The 15,817-nt window shown below is 43.5% G+C and overlaps 1 protein-coding gene across 3 annotated transcripts in view; it reads right to left on the bottom strand.

Moving 5' to 3' along the window:
- Positions 1–15,817, bottom strand: part of KCND2 (potassium voltage-gated channel subfamily D member 2) — a 458,837-nt gene that overhangs the window by 163,303 nt on the left and 279,717 nt on the right. The window lies entirely within an intron of this gene.

Genomic DNA, 15,817 nt, shown 5'->3' with positions numbered 1-15,817 from the left:
TATTCATGAAGTTACAAATTTGTTTTATAAAGGTAGTAGTGTTGATGTAATATATTTAGACGCCTGAAAGGCATTTGGTACCACACAACATTCTGATTAAAATATTAGAATGATATAAAACTAACATGGCATACATTAAATGGATTAAAAGCTGACTCAAAGCTGACATTGATCTCAAAATGTAATTGTAAACTGGGAATCATTATCAAGTGGTTGTATTTCTGGTGGGGTCCAATGGGGATCATTTTTTGGCCCTATGCTATTTAACATTTTTATCAATGACCTGGAAGAAAAGATAAAATCATCACTGATAAAGTTTGCAGATGACACAAACATTGGGAGAGTGATAAATAATGAAGAGGACAGAAGATTAATATAGAGCAATCTGGATTGCTTGGTAAACTGGGTGCAAAAGCAAGCAATATGCCTTTAAATACGGCTAACTGTAAATGTATGCCTCTAGGAAAAAAGAGTGATGGCCATAATTACACAATAGGGGACTTTATCCTGGGAAACAGTGACTCTGAAAAAAGATTTGGGGGCCATGGTGAATAATCAGCTGAACATGAGCTCCCAGTGCAATGCTGCAGCCAAAAGGGCTAATGCCGTCCTTGGGTGCACAAACAGGGGAATCTCACATAAGAGTAGAGAGGTTACTTTACCTCTGTATTTAGCACTGGTGCAACCACTGCTGGAATACTGTGTCCAGTTCTCGTGCCCACAAGTCAAGAAGCATGTTGATAAATTGGGGAGGTTCAGAGAAGAGCCATAAGAATGATTAAAGGATTAGGAAGCATGACTTATAGTGACAGACTCAAGGAGCACAATCAATTTATCTTAACAGAGAGAAGGTCCAGGAGTGACTTAATTGCAGTTTATAAGTACCTGCATGGAGAACAAATATTTGATAATGGGCTCTCCAATGTAGCAGTGAAAGAGATAATGATCCATTGGCTGACAGCTGAAGCTAGACAAATAGAGACTGGAAATAAGGCATCCAATTTTAACAATTAGGGCAATTAACCACTGGAACACCTCACCAAGGGTCATGGTGGATTTTCTATCACTGACAATTTTTAAATCAACATTGGATATTTTTCTAAAAGATAAGTTGTAGGAATTATTTTGTGAAGTTCCATGGCCTGTGTTATACAGGAGGTCAGACTACATGATGACAATGGTCCCTTCTGGCCTTGGAATCTATGAATCTATGAATCTATGAAATTCTATGGCCTGAGTTATAATGGAGGTCAAACTAGATTTTCCCTTCTAGCCTTAAAAGCTATGAATCTATAATAAGTGGATATGAAGAAGGACTAAGTGAACACGCCATTGATTTTGATGGTATTTCAGATTTACCTGCATGCACTACAGCTGCGTTCACTATGTAAGGTGTAGCTCTGCTAAATGGTGGAGGGATTGAATGGTGGAACAGCTTAGCAGAGCTGTGACTGGGATATGAAGAGAGGTACATGTGTGCCTCATTTCAGTGCTGAATTTGATTATTTATGTTAGTGGGAGTGAACAAGGATGTCTCCTTCCATGAGAATCGTGAGAAGTGCTGTGGCATACATAAGAGTGGTCTTAGTGAGGAGTGAGTGAAGGTAATGTTTCTGAAGGAATTCTCTGGGAAAGTGGGGAGTGGTTTGTGTGGAGGAGGCTGTGCCTGAGTGAATGCCAGGTGTAGGCATCCCCTGTTTGCTACATCTGATTCTAACCTGAGTTTTGTCTTAATACAGAAAAGATATTAGACTTCATCCTGCAGTGCTCATGCGCTCTGTTCCCAAATTGTTCTACAGCAGGGACTCAAACTTCATTGCATCACCTCTTTCTGAGAACAAAAACTACTACAGGACCCCAGGACCGGAGACTGAAGCCTGAGCCAGCCCGAGACCCACTACCCCAGGTGGGGGTCCAAAGGTGAAGCCCAAGCCTCGCCGCCCTGCTGGAGGAGGACAAAGTTGAATCCCAAGGGCAGTGGGGCTTGGGCTTGGGCTTCTGCCCTGGGCCCTGGCAAGTCTAACACCAGCCCTGGTGACTCCATTAAAATGGGGTCATGACCCACTTTGGGGTCCTGACCCACAGTTTGAGAACCGCTGTTCTATAGGATCTGTGAGGGTAGAGTACTAGTTCAAAGAAGACAGAGTTAAGGTTGTGTTTTGTAGGGTAGCATATATCTTAATTCTGTATTTCCTGGTTTTCAGATGTTGAAGTTAAGCCACTCTCCATATTCTGGAATGGCATAAGGCACCAGTGGACAACCTTACCTCTGTGTTAACATAGTTCTTGTGCCCAGCATACGCAACTCCAAGCAGCCATGAGGAGCAATTGCAGAGAAAGTCCAGTTCAGCCCCTGCAGCCTTGAGCTGGAGCATGATCAGTCACTCTGTGGGATAGTGTATGTGCAGTCCAGTCAGTGTGTAGGAGCTGCAGAGGGATGGAGCCTACTCAGTCAGAATCTTAAGAGAAGTTGGCTACCAAATTCTAACAAAACTCCATTGAGCATGTGCAAGTTGTGATTTTCAGAGGCTCACAACTTGGCCAAATTTGGGTGGATTTTCACAAGGACAGCAAAAGGCACATCCCTGATGCCAAGCAACCACCTTGGGAAATTTCAAGTCCCTCATCCAAAGCATGGAGGCACTAGAGCTAAACCTTTTAGTTGAATTTTCCCAAAGAATTCGCCCTGAAGCAGACCCCCCACGTGAAAAATTTCAGCCTGAATAGTTAAATACTAGCAAAGTTATAAATAGCTGAAAACAGGGTCTTATAATGGAAAGTGTTAAGCAACCTTAATTGTAGTTATTGCTATATGTGCCACCCACAAACATACACACAAAGAGAAAATTCAATTATTACCTTTTTTTTTTTTTTTACTTAAAAATATAGATGGGTAAGTTTCTGGACACCACCAGCTGAGCCATTAACATGTAACATGCAAAATATTGTCTTTATTTATATTATTTCCCTTTCTTCCTTGTTTAAATCTCAGCTTTCATTAAAAAAGAGTCAGTTTTTAATCCTTATGGTTGCAGAGAAAAAATGTGAAAACTTGACCCTTAAAAGTTCAAAACTGAGAAGGGAAATGATGAATCCAAAGGCTGGTTTTTTAATATTATAATTTGGGGCCAGGGGACGGGGGGGTGACTTATGGCATTGAGCAGCTGGCGTTGGCAATGTGAGGTTATTTATTGACAATTTTTTTGCAATCAGTCTATATCTAGTTTAGACCCTTATGTCCACATACAAGACACTGCAGGATCAGGTCCTTATGTTTTTCCAAGGCATCTACCAATGCAGGCACTGATCCTGCGACATGCTTAACTTTATTATAAGTAGGCTGAATCTCTTATGGGATTGAATGATTCAATATTCTGCACTAAATCCCTTATACACTACAACAGTTTTGTATATTTCAAAAGCAGTTAATACAATTTTTTAGTTAAAATTAGGTGTGGGTTTTATTCAGTGATGATTATTAAAACCTCAAGTTTTGATCTGATAGCTCTGTAATGTCCTGTACAGTACATACATGGTAAGTGTTTTTTTAAAATGGAGTTCACTTCCTCAGCTCTCCTATTTGCCTTATATACATTATAATGCTCCCAGTTAACTCTCTTGGTTTAAATTCTTGTGTTCTAAAGAGACATGAGTTTACCACTTACACAATAAATTCAGCACTGAAATTATAATCTGACCACAAAAATGCACTGTCTCTGGACATTACAGAGAACTAATATTTGCTTCATTTTGACCCTTTGTCTGCAGGAAAATGTGCCTAGCTTTTAAGGAGACTTTTCTAACCAGTGCTTTACAACCTCAGGTTATAAATATAATCAAGCAGGAGAATGGTGAGACCTTTCACATGAGGGTCAGAAGGGGGTGAGGTATGGACAGAAGATGATATACTCATGTACACATTTCCAAATGCCCTTTCTCGCTAAACATGATTATGCCATTAAAAAGGCAAAAATAGATAATCTGACAAAATTTGTCAGACCCTTTTGTTCAGAGAGGTTTAAATAAAGTTTAAATATAAAATGGTAATCTAAATATGATGAACAAGTTATAGGATGTGATTTCAGTTATTTTTCCAACAAAGAAAGTACAATGCATGAGCTAAGACACTGTCTTTCCCTATGTGGTACTGAGTGAGTGGATTTGGGGCCAGCTCAAGCTCCCATTGTAAACAATAGCAGTCTTTCCATTGAGTAGAATGAGAGTTGGATTAGTTCTATACTGAGGTTCTGTGGATGTGATCTCATCATCGTTAATCATCTCAGGCAAATATTTTTGGGGGCACTTCATTATGCTGTTTGTGAATTTTACCTCTGACTTTGTATGTTTCTGTAAAAGCACCCAGAGGTCTGGATAAGTGCTTTAAAGACACTGAAAAAATGAATGTGTCATCAGTCTATCCTGATATGCTGACTGATTCAGCTGCTATGAAGAAAGGAAGGTTCAATTCTAGGAACAAAACAAGAAGTGTTTGCATGACTCATGGACTTGTTGGACTAGGCCTAATATCAAACCTAACGCTCTAACACAAGATCTATTCTTACTAACATTCCACTTATTTCTACTATGAATGAGATTTTTGTGCTGAAAGGTAGAAAATAATGCTTCAACGGAATTTTCATATTAGACTCCTGCTAATTTAATTACAAAGAGTATCCATTGAATTTTATCCATAGGTCATTTTTTATAACAAAGGAACATAAAGCAATGCAGTGTTGCAGCTGAAGTAATGCAGTGTTATCTACATCATGTAGATGCTGCAAAATCGTACCTCTCCATCTGGAGGAAGAAGACTGAAAATTAGGGCCACCCTGTGCGGCCCAAGCTACACAACCAGATGCAGTAGCTGAGGTGCAGTAGTAAAGTCTATAAATGCCATTAGAAGGGCACAAAGAACTAAGTTGCCTTAGTAACAATAGCACCATTAGCAACAATAGCAGTAACAATAGCATCTACATTTTAGGGCAACCGTTAACAAAACTACCTTTTTGCTAAACATAATGGTATTCATTCCTCATTTGGTATCCGAAAAATATCTCCTGTGTTACAGGAGTAACTTTGAAAAGAAAAAAGGGTCCTCTCATTGTGATTTTCTCGGGTCTTTTTTGTCCTAAAGGCTCTATGTAAAAGAATCTGTATATAAAAAAACCAGAGTCATTACAGCTTACAGGCAATCCTTTACAATACACACAAGGATAAACTCTTCTTACTGATTTTAACACACATCCAGTAAAAAGATATATATCTGCCTTGAGGCTCAAATTCCAAGAATTATGATACAGTACTGCACAAGAAATTAAAATCATTCTTTATAGTTTCTACCTGATCAGATATTTTTAAACATGAATATTTTTGGAAACATACATCTATAAGTCACCTAACCTGTCACTAGATGGAATCAGTGCTTCAAACAGAACAGTTTATATGTACAATTACATGGCAGTAAAATGCTTGAGACTTCCTGTATACAGTACAGCGCTGACATTTTTAGGTAGTTTATCTAATATTTCTACAGTAGACATTGAAATAGAATTGTTTTTATAGGCTCTAAAAAACTAGAACTTGAGTGACCTTGCCTCCTAAATAACAGTCCCCCTAATTTCTGTGATGATATATTTGCACTGTAGCCAGTAGAAATACACAAGTCTTCAGTACTAATCAAGCAATTATTTTACCTTATGGGTCTTGTTTAGATAAAAAAGTCACCTGTCACAATTTAATCATATTAAAATGTAGAATCTTCTAACTAGGAAGGATTTACACAAAAGAGATCTTAGAGACTTGAACAGTAACAACAGTGCTAGGCTAATTGGCTCAAAAAGAGCATTCAGCTGGGGTTATGAATGTTTTGCTGGCAAAGATTTGGAACAGCAACTTAAAATTCTGCTCAACTAGGAAATGGAGGAAAAATAACAGCTTTTAAAGACAGGAAACCATTAAGAAAAGCTGATCTTAATGCTGGTATTAAGCATTAGAGACGTTAACAATGTTATGAATCAAGAGTAACTTTTCTTTTGATATTTGATAGTTTGCATACAAAACACATAATTATATAGAACAGTATAATGCAAGAGAGACATAATGAATTGCTGGTTTTGATATATGACAGGATGTTCCCTCTGTTGACCTAACAATTCCTAATAAAGGTGCAGTTTATGATGCTTTTGCTAATTGCTCACTACCACACAAACCCAGTTGTGAATGAATGTTTTGGTGAATGATACATATGAAGAGAGAGCTTTTTCTTTGACCATTAGAAAGGCGAATAAATAAATAAATAAACAAACAAACAAATAAATATAGCAATATGGACTATATTATTCCCATTAAAAAAAAGAGAAATTTTATAAAAGTAAAAAGCCAAGACAAAAGTAAAATGGGGAAAGAAATATATATTCTGCCCTTGGTTTGTTTTAAAGTTTATAAATCTAAAATGCTGCAAAATTAATTTTACTGTAATTAAATTAAAAATACGTAAAATTAATACAAAAGGTATGTAATGGGCAGTGTATTTTGTCTATTTTCATTTGGAAAACTAACAGTATTTGCCATGTGGGATTCCAGGATGCACAGCTTCTTAAACACCGTATTTTAAAGCTATTAAATGCATTCTACTTCTGGGGAAAAGGGCTCAAATTGAAAAGGTTCTTAGTCCCCAGATTTAAAGCCAGTGGGAGAGAAAGTTGTCTCAAGAAAGCTCTCTGAAACTGAAGTCTATCAATAGTTTCATAGTAAGAGAACAAACAGTCCACTTCTCCTAGTGCAGGGGTTCTCACAACACATTTTTTAGTGGCCTCAGAGTGCGGCCACCAACACTTGCTGGTGGCCACACTGACATTTTCCCCTAAAATACTCGATTACCTTTGGAAAAACAAATGAATATGTATGTGTACACATCCACATCATGTCATTTATTTATGTAGGGGTTTTTTTGCAGACTCAATAATAAAAATAATGCTGTGAAAAGTGATATTTGTGTGTTTGTTAATATCACTTTTGACAGCGAGTCCTGGCAAGTTAAGACTTGGATGGAGGAGTTGGGGGTGAGGCAGCAGAGGCCAAGGGCGATGGATGGGGGGCCCCATCACCGCGTGGTCGGAGGTGTGGGTCAGCACCTGGGGTTTGGGGTCGGTGCCCTGGGTCAGCATCGACTGGAGCCCAGGGTCGGCACCCGCAGTTGCGTGGCTAGAGCCAGGGATCAGCATCCACTGCCACACAATCGGGGGTTAGCAACTGGAGCCGGCACCTGCTGCTGCGGAACCGGGGCTGGGGATCTGCACCTGGGGCTGGTGCCTGGGGCTGGGGATCAGTGCCCAGGGACAGCGCCTGCTGGAACCCAGGGTCGACATCCAGGAGCAGTGCCCTGGACAGTGGCCAGGGCTGGGGGTCAGAGTGTGTGGCCAGGGTTTGACTGCCAAAAGGTTTGGGGCTGGCACTTGGGGTCTGTGCCTGCTGCTGCATGGCCAGGGCTAGGGGTTGGTAATACAAAGTCAGCACCCATCGGAGCCCAAGCCCAGCACCGGGGATCTGCACCCAGGGCCAGCAGCTGCTGGAGCTCAGGGTTGGCAGCTGGGGCCGGCACCTGCGGCCAGTGACTAGGGCTGGGGGCTGGAGCACACAGATGGGGGTCAGTGCCTGGGACCAGCAGCCGCCGGTGGAATTGGGGGTCAGCATCACGTGGCCAGAGCCAGGGATCGGAACCCACCACTGAGCGGCCAGGAGTTGGAAACTAAAGCACCGTGGTTGGAGCCCTAGTCTGCAGCCAGGCTCCCTGAGTCTCCACTGCTCAACCAACCAAGGGGTGAAGTCTGAACTCCACTAAGTCCCCCCATCCCTCCCGGGTAGAGAACTCCTCTTGCTCCTTCAGCGTTGTGCCCAGCCTGTCTCTGGAGAGGTGCAGAGTTGCACATCCAGGAGCAATGCAGGGGAGGGGAGAAGGGGCCGATGCTTTGCTGCCTCCCCATCACCACCTAGGGAGCTGTCGTGGCCGCAGGGAAACCCCCCTGGTGGCCGCATAAAGCCACAGTGGCCACATTTGTCCTAGTGTGAATGGTTCCAAGGATTCCTCTTGAAGTCACTTGTTCAAACACAGTCTCCTCTGACAGTGTTGAAAGCCATTAACAACTGATGGTTGTTTAAAAAAATTGGTGGAATTGGTACAGTTCCTAGTAAACAAATGTCACAAATAAAAATTGACACCTTGCTAGTAATCTGAACAAGCAATGGAGAAGTTTATATTGCCAGCCTCTGTGCTACACCCAAATTGTGGGTAAAGAACAGACTTCATCCTAGAGATGCCTGCACAGCATCTTTCACAAACACTAAATTTACTCAAATGTTGGGTCTTTTTTTAGTCTTCAATTTTTTAACATCCATGTAATTTTTCCAGTAGCAAGAATGTCTAAAAAATGTTCTTGCTGCTATCTAAGATGGATGGCCCAGAATAAAAATATTAAGAACACTAGCCAAGGAGTTGAGCATTATTATGTCTTAAAGGTAAAAACCGTGTCTAATGTCTGATATATTATTGGAGAATGGTAACCATTCAAGATGTTAAAAGGTTATCTGAAGAAATGTTATACAGTTATAAAGCCATAAATAATTAATACTGTATTAGTAATATAAGAAGTGGATAACCGATACAGTTTCAATTAGTTCTTTATAAACCAAAAATCTAAAAACAGAAAGAGGAATAGGGTAGTTATCAGAACAATGGTGGGTGCCAACGTTTTCTGTAGCTGAAATAGAAGAAGTGGTTCTGGAACAATTTGTATAGTTGCGGTGCTGAGAGCCTTGAACCAAACTGTACACCCTGCATATGATGGAAATCACTTCAATCCAGCACCCCTAGTCCAGCACCTATGAATACAAGTACACAAACAAGCAACTAGTAAGCAAAACATTTATAAAATCATCCCTTCCAACAAGCTTGGAGACAGACAGCTCTGGGTCCTGGAATCTGTGTCAAAACCGACCAAAGCGGTATTATGCACAAAATCAAACTTCTGCCATTTCAAAGGAAAATAACCACCCGCTGATATACACCCTGAAACAGGGAATGACTTGTGATAAACATAAAACAGAATGGGTCATGAGCAGTCCGCATGTAAACAGCCTAGAAAGGTATTGTGGATACATGGCTGGAGATAAGAGTGTCTGAAAAACTGAACTCAAGCTGACATGAGAGGATGAAGAGTGTAAAAGGCTCAGAACAGCCTCTGCAGTTTCATTTCTCTCTTCCTTCTAGTAGCAACAGGCAGCCCAAAGGAAAGGATGACTCTCCCCTGCCGCACCCCTCACCAAGGAATTGTAAAAATCAGCTGTAGCAGCTTGAGGAGAACTTAAAAGGCTGGGTGCAGGCACTGTGGTTTCACTTCTCTCCTCCTTCCCTGCAGCAGGAACAGCACAAAGGAAGGTTTCAGAGTAACAGCCGTGTTAGTCTGTATTCGCAAAAAGAAAAGGAGTACTTGTGGCACCTTAGAGACTAACCAATTTATTTGAGCATGAGCTTTTGTGAGCTACAGCTCACTTCATCAGATGCATACTGTGGAAACTGCAGAAGACATTATATACACAGAGACCATGAAACAATACCTCCTCCCACCCCACTCTCCTGCTGGTAATAGCTTATCTAAAGTGATCATCAAGTTGGGCCATTTCCAGCACAAATCCAGGTTTTCTCACCCTCCGCCCCCCCCACCTTGATTATCATACACATTTTAAAGAGAGTGGTCACTTTGGATGGGCTATTACCAGCAGGAGAGTGAGTTTGTGTGTGTGTGGGGGGGAGGGGGGGCGGAGGGTGAGAAAACCTGGATTTGTGCTGGAAATGGCCCAACTTGATGATCACTTTAGATAAGCTATTACCAGCAGGAGAGTGGGGTGGGAGGAGGTATTGTTTCATGGTCTCTGTGTATATAATGTCTTCTGCAGTTTCCACAGTATGCATCCGATGAAGTGAGCTGTAGCTCACAAAAGCTCATGCTCAAATAAATTGGTTAGTCTCTAAGGTGCCACAAGTACTCCTTTTCTTTTAGCATAAAGGAAAAAATCCTCAACACTCCCACCTACAGAACTGTACATAACCGTTGTTGCAACCTGGAGGAGAGCTGAAAAGCTGCTGTGTATCTCCTAGACTAGTGAAAACTCCTACCAAGGATATATGTATGAGCAGCACCCAAAGAAGCTGTGCTGTTCTCTTCAACCCCAGCAGGGAACAAAATGAGAGCCCCTCAAGCACTTCTAGCCCCCAGGAAGATGCATGTCCTTGATCTGATAGCCTTGAAGCCCTGGTCCCAGGAGTACCATCTCACTCTCCCCTTCCCATTGCTTCAGTCAGTTCATCAATCCCTTGTTTCGTAGAATGTCCTTCAACTTTAGGCATGTTGATTAAAAAACCAACCCCAAACCAAACCCCCCTCTACAGCATTCTGTAACTGAAAAAGGAAGAAAAGCAAGAGACTCCACTGTATTAGGGTCTTCACTATTGTCAATCTTATTAACAAGGAAGGAGATCTGACACTGCTGTTATGGATAGCAGTACAAACCCTAAGATAAGAATAATTCATTCACTGAAGTTTGGTAACCACTAGAAACTAAATCACCAAGTACTGATCAGAAGATTTTATGTTTAGATTTATAAGGAGGAACAACCGCCAAGGGAAGTCAATAAAGTGAAGGCTGAAAAATAAACCAAAGCAATCCAGCTTTATATTGAAACCATATTATCAGGAGCCTATCTTCTAAAAGTTTCTAGAAAACCAAGCTAGCCTAACAGTTCATCATTCCAACCACTCCTGCTTCTCCAGCATTCATAACAGTTGATCCCACCTGTCAAGGTTCCTCCCCCACTCTGAACTCTAGGGTACAGATGTGGGGACCTGCATGAAAAAACCTCCTAAGCTTATCTTTACCAGCTTAGGTCAAAACTTCCCCAAGGTACAAAATATTCCCCCCGTTGTCCTTGGACTGGCCGCTACCACCACCAAACTAATACTGGTTACTGGGGAAGAGCTGTTTGGACGCGTCTTTCCCCCCAAAATACTTCCCAAAACCCTGCATCCCACTTCCTGGACAAGGTTTGGTAAAAAGCCTCACCAATTTGCCTAGGTGACTACAGACCCAGACCCTTGGATCTTAAGAACAATGAACAATCCTCCCAACACTTGCACCCCCCCTTTCCTGGGAAATGTTGGATAAAAAGCCTCACCAATTTGCATAGGTGACCACAGACCCAAACCCTTGGATCTGAGAACAATGAAAAAGCATTCAGTTTTTTACAAGAAGACTTTTAATAAAAAATAGAAGTAAATAGAAATAAAGAAATCCCCCCTGTAAAATCAGGATGGTAGATATCTTACAGGGTAATTAGATTCAAAAACATAGAGAACCCCTCTAGGCAAAACCTTAAGTTACAAAAAAGATACCCAGACAGAAATAGTTATTCTATTCAGCACAATTCTTTTCTCAGCCATTTAAAGAAATCATAATCTAACACATACCTAGCTAGATTACTTACTAAAAGTTCTAAGACTCCATTCCTGGTCTATCCCTGGCCAAGACGACTACAGACAGACACAGACCCTTTGTTTCTCTCCCTCCTCCCAGCTTTTGAAAGTATCTTGTCTCCTCATTGGTCATTTTGGTCAGGTGCCAGCGAGGTTACCTTTAGCTTCTTAACCCTTTACAGGTGAGAGGAGCTTTCCCCTGGCCAGGAGGGATTTCAAAGGGGTTTACCCTTCCCTTTATATTTATGACACGCCCCCCCAAATCTCAGCTAGGGTGAAACACTGGCTGGGATTTCTTCCTGGAGCTCTAGGAAAAACAGAGTTAATAATACACATGCATCTCTAAATATACTACCAAGTACATAAAGACTAACAATATTTTCCACATCTCAAGGACGATTTTAACCAGTTGATTCTGGGAAACTTTCACGGGAGAGTGCATCAGCCACTTTGTTAGAAGCTCCTGAGATGTGTTGGATGTCGAAATCAAAATCTTGGAGAGCTAAACTCCACCGAAGAAGTTTTTTGTTAGTTTCCTTGACGGTGTGAAGCCACTTCAGTGCAGCATGGTCGGTTTGCAGGTGGAAACGCCGTCCCCAAACATATGGGCGTAGCTTTTCCAGAGCATAGACAATGGCGTAACATTCTTTTTCAGTGACTGACCAGTTGCTTTCCCTCTCAGACAGTTTTTTGCTGAGAAACACTACAGGGTGGAATTCTTGATCAGGTCCTTTCTGCATTAAAACTGCTCCCACACCACGCTCGGACGCATCTGTGGTTACTAGGAACGGTTTGTCAAAGTCTGGGGCCCTTAGTACAGGGTCAGACATGAGTGTCGCTTTAAGCTTGTTAAAGGCCTTCTGACAGTTTTCGGTCCACTGAACAGCATTTGGCTGTTTCTTTTTGGTTAGGTCTGTCAGTGGGGCAGCGATTTGGCTGTAGTGTGGTACAAATCGTCTGTAATAACCGGCCAAGCCTAAGAAGGATTGAACCTGTTTCTTTGACTTTGGGACAGGCCACTTTTGGATAGCATCCACTTTGGCCTGTAGGGGGCTGATAGTTCCTTGACCCACCTGGTGTCCAAGGTAAGTCACTCTGTTTAGGCCTATTTGACACTTCTTAGCCTTAACAGTTAGTCCTGCCTCCCTTATGCGCTCGAGGACTTTTTGTAGATGTTCCAGGTGGTCTGCCCAGGAATCCGAAAATATGGCCACATCGTCAAGGTAGGCGACTGCATATTCTCCTAATCCCGCTAGGAGACCATCTACAAGTCTTTGGAAAGTGGCGGGTGCATTTCGCAGCCCGAAAGGGAGTACATTAAATTCATACAGCCCGAGATGTGTGATGAAGGCTGACCTTTCCTTGGCAGATTCATCTAGTGGTACCTGCCAGTACCCCTTGGTTAAGTCCAAGGTAGAGATGAACTGGGCCCGTCCCAGTTTCTCTAATAGTTCATCTGTGCGTGGCATTGGATAGTTGTCTGGGCGAGTTACAGCATTTAGCTTACGGTAGTCCATGGAAAAACGTATTTCCCCATCTGGTTTGGGAACTAGAACCACTGGAGATGCCCATGCACTTTCAGAGGGGCGGATTACACCCATCTGTAACATATCCTGGATCTCCCGTTCTATAGCAGTTTTAGCTTGAGGAGACACCCGGTAAGGTTGGACCCTAATTGGGTGAGCATTACCTGTGTCAATGGAGTGGTATGCCCGTTCAGTCAGTCCTGGGGTGGCTGAGAACGTTGGCGCGTAGCTAGTGCACAGCTCCTGGATCTGCTGTCGCTGCATACGCCCAAGGGTCATGGAGAGGTTCACCTCTTCCACACCACCAGCACATTTCCCTTCATAGTAAACACCTTCAGGCCACTCAGCGTCGTCTCCTCCCTGGGCTGTAAACTGACAAACCTTTAATTCTCTGGAATAAAAGGACTTTAGAGAATTAATATGGTACACCTTAGGCTTTCGGTTGGAGGTGGGGAATGCTATGAGATAATTAACAGCTCCCAGGCGCTCCTGGACCATGAATGGCCCTTCCCACGATGCTTCCATTTTATGAGCCAGGAGCGCCTTTAAGACCATGACCTGGTCCCCAACTTTGAAGGAACGCTCTCTGGCATGTTTATCATACCAGGCTTTTTGCTCTTTTTGAGAATCCTGTAAGTTTTCTCTAGCAAGGGCTAAAGAGGTTCGGAGGGTGTTTTGTAGGTTGGTTACAAAGTCCAGAATGTTAGTTCCTGGAGAAGGTGTAAATCCCTCCCATTGCTGCTTCACCAACTGCAATGGCCCCTTAACCTCACGGCCATATACAAGTTCAAATGGGGAAAACCCTAAACTGGGATGTGGTACAGCTCTGTAGGTAAAGAGCAACTGCTGCAACACTAGGTCCCAATCATTGGAGTGCTCATTTACGAATTTACGTATCATGGCCCCCAAAGTTCCATTAAACTTCTCCACCATGCCATTTGTTTGATGGTGGTAAGGAGTGGCAACCAAGTGATTTACCCCATGAGCTTCCCAAAGGTTTTTCATAGTTCCTGCCAGGAAATTAGTCCCTGCATCTGTGAGGATGTCGGAGGGCCAACCTACCCTGGCAAAAATGTCTGCTAGTGCCTGGCACACACTTTTAGCCCTGGTGTTGCTTAGAGCTACTGCTTCCGGCCATCGGGTGGCAAAATCCATGAAAGTCAGTATGTACTGCTTTCCTCTGGGTGTCTTTTTCGGAAAAGGACCCAGAATATCCACAGCTACTCGCTGAAATGGAACTTCAATGATGGGGAGTGGCTGGAGAGGGGCTTTGACCTGGTCTTGGGGTTTTCCCACTCTTTGGCACACCTCACAAGATTGGACATAGGTAGAAACATCCTTGCCCATTCCCTCCCAGTGGAATGACCCCCCCAAACGGTCTTTGGTCCTGTTCACCCCAGCATGGCCACTAGGGTGATCATGGGCTAAGCTCAAGAGCTTGGCCCAGTATTTAGTTGGAACTACCAACTGTCTCTGAGGATGCCAGTCTTCCTGGTGTCCCCCAGAAAGAGTTTCCTTGTATAAAAGTCCTCTTTCTACAACAAACCTGGATCGATTAGAAGAGCTGAGAGGTGGTGGGTTGCTCCGTGCCGCCGTCCAAGCTCTCTGGAGGCTTTCATCTGCTTCCTGTTCGGTCTGGAACTGTTCCCTTGATGCTGGAGACATCAGTTCCTCATGGGATTGTGGACCTAGGCTTGGTCCTTCTGGAAGCGATATAGGGGATGGAGCTGTTTCTGTTGACTGTGAACCGCTCTCCGCTGGTGCACTATGTTGGGATTCAGGCTCCGGCTGAGCCTCTTGTGTAGGGTTATCGGCTGCTGCCAGTTCAGGTTCGGTGGGGCCCTCTGGTGTTGAGGTTGCAAGTACTGGATTCAGTGCTGACACGGGGTCTGGTGTTGGTTGTTCGGCTGGTTCCGGTTCTGGGACTGGTTCCGTCTGGGTCTCTGGGACTGGATCCACTACTGCTGTTGCAGACATTGGCCTGGGGTCCGGGTCCATCACCTCTGACCAGGTCCTGATAGAAGTTTCCGGAACAGAGCTAGGCCTCACGGCTTGTTTAGCCTGGCTGCGGGTGACCGTTCCCACCCTCTTGGCCTGCTTCACATGATTGGCCAAGTCTTCCCCCAACAGCATGGGGATGGGATAATCATCATAGACTGCAAAAGTCCACATTCCTGACCAGCCCTTATACTGGACAGGCAACTTGGCTGTAGGCAAATCGAAAGAGTTGGACTTGAAGGGTTGAATCGTCACTTGGATCTCTGGGTTGATTAAATTGGGGTCCACTAAGGAAGCATGGATAGCTGACATTTGTGCTCCGGTGTCCCTCTACGCGGTGACCTTCTTCCCGCCCACACTCACAGTTTCCCTCCGCTCCAAGGGTATCTGGGAGGTATCTGGGCCTGTGGACCTCTGGTGTGATTCCGGTGCAATGAACTGTAATCTGTTGGGGTTCTTGGGGCAGTTGGCCTTTACATGCCCCAGCTCGTTACATTTAAAACATCGTCCAGCTGACGGGTCACTGGGGCAAGGTGGGTTGCTGGAGAACGGGGTGGTGGGACGATAAGGGGTCTGGAGGGTTCTTTGGGAGGTAGGTGGGGCTTTGGGCAGCCCCCGGTAATAGGGTGTGGTCTGGGGTGGTCCCTTCTGGTCTCCGCTCCAACTGCGACCAGTTTTTTTCTTCTCTGCCACCTCCACCCATCTGGCTCCAATCTCTCCTGCCTCGATTACAGTTTTGGGCTTCCCGTCTAGGATGTATCTTTCTAT

This window comes from Lepidochelys olivacea (assembly GCF_965140295.1).
Source record: "Lepidochelys olivacea isolate rLepOli2 genome assembly, chromosome: 1".
NCBI classification, from domain to species: Eukaryota; Metazoa; Chordata; order Testudines; family Cheloniidae; genus Lepidochelys; species Lepidochelys olivacea.
The sequence above is the reverse complement of the archived record's forward strand: the minus strand, read 5'-3'. Positions and strand labels throughout refer to the sequence as shown.